Consider the following 5,290-nt stretch of genomic DNA (forward strand, 5'->3'; position numbering starts at 1 on the left):
GCTCAATAAAAAGTTTAAAAGGTTGATTGAGGGAGGACCAGTTCCTTGTATTTTGGTTAGAGGAGCAAAACCAAAACTCAGACGGTAATTACGGGGCTAAAAGAACCTTTTCCTCTTTCTTTTACCTGAAGACGACACATGCATAAATGACTACCGACATCGTGACCATCTAGGGTGAAAGTAAGGACAACAAATAGACACTGGAAAGATAAAAGCAGCAATTGCAAAATTTGAACTCAATATTATGGAAGTATTCGGTTGATATCAAATCGGAAAGATAATGATAGGACCACAAGTACCAATCCCTTCTTGCACCCAAATTATCCGGTGATGTCAAAATCTTGCTCCAGGCATATTACAAACAGAGAGAAAGAAGAGTACGGGACATGATTTGTGGTAAGCCTTATTTATTTGTATGAATTAGCCGGTTATGTCAAAATCTTGCTCCTGCATAATCCATATTTATTATAAATTATCCAATGGTATCAAAATCTTGTTTCACAATAGCACAAACAGAGAAAGAAGACAACACCAGGAATGGGACATGGTTGTGGACCTGTGCTAGACCTTGTTTATTACTTATGAAAAAGAAATCCTACAAAAAGAATGGGATCATGTCTAAGGCAGTATGGGGGTTGGGTTCTTCATGTAACCATCACCGCCTTGAGCATTCTACATTGATGGCCCCCGCGTAGAATCGAATGGACAATTATAATCAGTCAGCAGTTTAATAAAAGGTGCAAACCACTTAGGGCATCCAGAGTGTGATGCGTGCTCAACGATGATGCCACATATGACGCTGGATTTTTAGTTTTGCTCCAATGGGCTCATTGGCTGTGGGTGCCACGTAATATATAAAAAAAAAGGAAAAAAAATTGCTCACCAGCCCTGCACTCGGAGATGGTTGCTGCAGGAGAGTAGGAGACTTCTCCCAGCAGGAGACTTTTAGATACATAAGATGCTAGCAGTGACACGGTTATAGCAGCTCAAAGTGGTGGCCATGAACCAACCTCATGCTTGCAGGTCCAGGAACCACTCTTCTCCGCTGCACCTGTAAATTTCCAATACAATCAACAGCGTAACAGAGTATAGTTTCTTCCTTGAAGGACATGGACATCTATGCCTCAAACAAAAATGAAAACTGTGCAAGATTATTCGGTTATTATTAGCGTAGTAGTAGCAAAGACCTACCATTCCGGAGGTCCCGAGCCATTAGCCAAAATGGCTGAATGTGGAACTCACAATGATGCAGAACTGCTTAATTCAGAAATGACCTCCCAAATTTGACACCCTGCAAAGCATAGTGTGTCCATTGATAAGGAAAGATACTATTCAATACATCCCCGGATAGATTCCAGTTCATACCTTGTAATATTCTGGTTTCAGGCTGTTTATCCCGTGCATTTTGAGCCAACTGCTTCCATCGTCAGCAAATAGTACCTAGGTCCTTCTTGTCTGCATCCTATAAAACAAACACAAGTTAAAGGACAACAAGAACATAGGATGATAAACAATGACTCGATTTGATAGTAACAACACAGCCTACCCTAATTAACACAGCCTACTCTAATTACTGGGACAAAGAAGCCATGCTCTGTTTGTACAGCAACATATCAGATATTCACATTATGATACCTGATGAAAAATAGATTTAAGTGCATCGCAACGTAAGCAGAAAAATGAGCCCCAAAGTTTAATCTGTTATCCACTTCTTACCGGTTGATAAAATCATTCATCCAAGAGCTGTTACACTGGGAACCTTGCGAACAGCAGCTACAGCCTGCGAATTGCACAGCAATCAATTCAAAATTGCACTGGACACAGAGAATTACATGAGAATTGCTTTCCTAGCACTCAAGCAAACCATGAACATAGTCCCTTCCCAAACAACAATTTATTTGGGAAGGAAAAAATCGAAATGCACAAGCGAAGTGTACACTACGATAAACGGGTACCATAAAACCAAAACACCTTAATTATTAAGATGATCATTTGTAGATATCTTCTTCCCACCCTTGAATAGATGTAGAATGTTCCCACCTTTTATTAAGTACCAGATACCGAAACCAAACAATTCTGAAGAGGATTCAACTGACTCCTCAACTTTGAATGACAATTACATAAAGAATGTTCCATGAAAGAATCTTTCTAGAAAATAATGAGGCTAGTTTTGCCAAAAAAGACTGAAAACATGAGACCTTTAGTAATTAGTTGAGAAAATGACTCATAACACGTTATATTCATCTGAAGATAAAACATGAAAATATTTGCACAAAGTTTAGCCTCAAAATGTACTTAATAAGTTGTTGACACAATTATCAACTGTCAGATAGTGGTGTGGATTGCTTTGACTGGAGCAAGCAAGTTAGTGGTGACCTAGGGAAATTACAAATTGTTAAGAGAAGTACGAACCAGAACAAGAAAATACCATGGAACAATTCTATGCCATTGGTTATACCTTCTATATTTGTGTATTTGGAAGATCAACATAGCCAAGGCAAGGAGCTGCTGCAACTTCCTTCTTGGCACCCTTGGTTACAGAAGCTTCATTAAACATAAACGGAACATTAATGAGGATCACTCCTTTTGCTTGCATAAACAAACATATCATCAATCATGACTGATCATTACGTGAGGATTCTTTTTTTTGGTACATATGAAAATAAAAAACATACCCAAATAATCCTCAATATCTGCCTTCAAAATACGCCTATCTGGACCAGTACCTTTTATTCTAGACAAAGGGACCTGTATGTGCACACAAAGTTCAAGAAGTCCATTCCTTGTGGAGCTGAAGAGCTAGATGAATACATTGTTGTGTTCTGCTAATTTGTTGGCAGCTGGACTGGAGATTATGTGATCCCCTGAATGAATAGCTTCTTCAGCTTTTGTCACATTTGGCTCAGGAGCCTTGGATGCCCCTTTCAAGCTGCAGATGCAGAAGTAAATGAACGCTTGTGATCCTTAAATTTCTTGATGCCCCCCTCTTCTTCCACAGTTACAGCAATAATCTAATTAAAGAAAACACGAGTTAAGTATAAATCAAGATCATATCAGCACAGAGCAAATGCCTCCTTGGCTCATTCACACCAGGAAATGCGTGCCTTGCCAACTTTAATCTCCTCTGGACCCTCTCTATGGATAATCTTAGTCCTCTTCCATGGATCCCCATCTCGATGGTAGCCGTATCCTAGTCGACGTACATGAACCTCAAAATTACATAGCTGTGCAGCTTATAACTAAACAAAAATAGTAAACAAACAAGTATTTTGACAACACACATGGGCTATCATTACTTTTTAGTTTTTACTTGATTCCAAGTTTCCAACCTGTATACCTCAGTCATTGTAGGGGAGAGCGAAGGCATCCCTACTAGGTGACAAATCTGAAGCAGTGATAAATGGGATGTTAAGACAGCTAAAAGAAGGTCTCAGCTTGTCTGTCATATTCGAGCTCAAGTTACAAGTAATGTTGCAACAAAAGGACTCGTCTAAAAGGAATTAAATGTTTGAACATAAAGTTCCTGCACCATTAGAGAAAGGCCTTGCCGGGATCACACACCCACTGATAATAGCAAACAATCAAAGCATAGCTAGAGCTATCATAATAAGGTGTTCAAAACATATGGCAACTTAAACTCAGAAAAATAGTGCATACCGTGAAAAAAAAACTATTAAGTCCAGGAAAAGAAATCGTCATATGGATACTCTCTTGCACATGTAGTTTCTGCTTGTTTCTCTAAGTGAGACCTGTGAGAACAAATGACAAACGCAAACTAAAATCAAAATGAACAACTACGCATACCAAATCCAAACGAAGTTCAGAAATTTGTCATCTGTATAATGCTTGTTCATTATTTCATTTGATATTCCTTTTTCATTTCTATTTTATTAGTGCAGCTAACTGTGTCACGATGTTGGCTGGCAGGGTGCGCAGCCAAAGTTTCTAGTTATATATCCCCACTCTCATTGTTTTACTCAAAACTTTGCAGCCTACTATTCTCTTAAATATCAAGCCTGAATATTCCCTTGTTCTACCACATGGCAGGGTGGAAACCACAAACCAGTTATATGAAACCTTGCAAATAGGAATGAACCACATGAGGGCAAGCTACTATAGGTCCATAAAAAAATACATTTTGGTTTGCCAGCTTTCCCATGCAATTATGACAACACATGTGGACAACAAGGGTAAGCACTAATTAATCTATACCCCTACCTCATTACTTCCCATGACAGTGCAACAGATCTCAGTTCCATCAGTTGTTACACTAAATAGAAAGACTAGATGCAATAAGGCAATACTGACATCATAGTTCCTGAAGTTTCTTTACTGTTTACTTCTAAAGCTATATCAAATAATCAGATAAAAATCAATTAAATTACGAAGTACCTAAATAAACCATCAGCCCCTTTATCATCTTAACTAAAACCTCAAGTCCCTCTTCCTGACACTGACCAACCTACTTCAATTCGAAACATGAAAATCCAAGAGAGAAGGAAATATAATCAAAGTGAAGGATAGAATGAAAAACATTTTTTTTTTGTTTCTACTAGTGTGTTGCAGTAAAATCTGAACATCAATCAGGTATTTTTTTTATTTGCTAAGAATCATTCATCATGCAAAAAACAATGGGGGAAGGCTAGTCACCTGAAATCTGCTAATGACATGAATAGGTGGAGTGGGGTCTGACCACTTTCACTGGTATCTCAAAGCATGTCAATGCGTTGCCTTGGTGTTGCCCTTCCATGTACAGCTGGTAAACTTCTGAAGCCTTGTCCCCTTGCAGACCAATGCCAAAAAAAAACAGGGAAAAGTACTGAATGAACCTCACTATATTTAACTGCAAGAGGTGGCACAAGGTACAGTATGGAAGCAAGACCAGCAAACCAAATACATGTCTGTGTTGATCAATGATCAGCTATAGCAATTTCAGTTGCTCATAGAATGCTGCATTACAAAAGGAATATCCAGTCTTTCACAAGTGCCCATCAAACACTGACTGTGCAGGGGAAAAAAGAAATGTAAATGGCAAGATGGTAATATAGATCTATAGATATTTGTAGCAGATGTGGGTGGCTACATCCATTTGTACTTGATACATTTGAATCACCGGTAGCAAGGTATGGAAACAACACTAGGATGCTGATTACACCATAATAATGACCAGAACTTAGGATAGCTTCATCAGACAAGATACTACTACAATTTAGGCAGCTGACACAGGTCACTCATAAATTATTAAGCTAGCATAGACTGGCTACCACAACCCTCCGGCCAGCTTCTTGCA

At 38.7% G+C, this 5,290-nt stretch overlaps 1 pseudogene; it reads right to left on the reverse strand.

Annotated features, from left to right (window-relative positions):
• Positions 1-986: 986 nt before the first annotated feature.
• On the reverse strand, positions 987-3,367 carry LOC111256787 (annotated as a pseudogene).
• Between the last annotated feature and the right edge of the window lie 1,923 nt (positions 3,368-5,290).

The sequence above is a fragment of the Setaria italica genome, chromosome III (assembly GCF_000263155.2).
Source record: "Setaria italica strain Yugu1 chromosome III, Setaria_italica_v2.0, whole genome shotgun sequence".
Taxonomy (NCBI): domain Eukaryota; kingdom Viridiplantae; phylum Streptophyta; class Magnoliopsida; order Poales; family Poaceae; genus Setaria; species Setaria italica.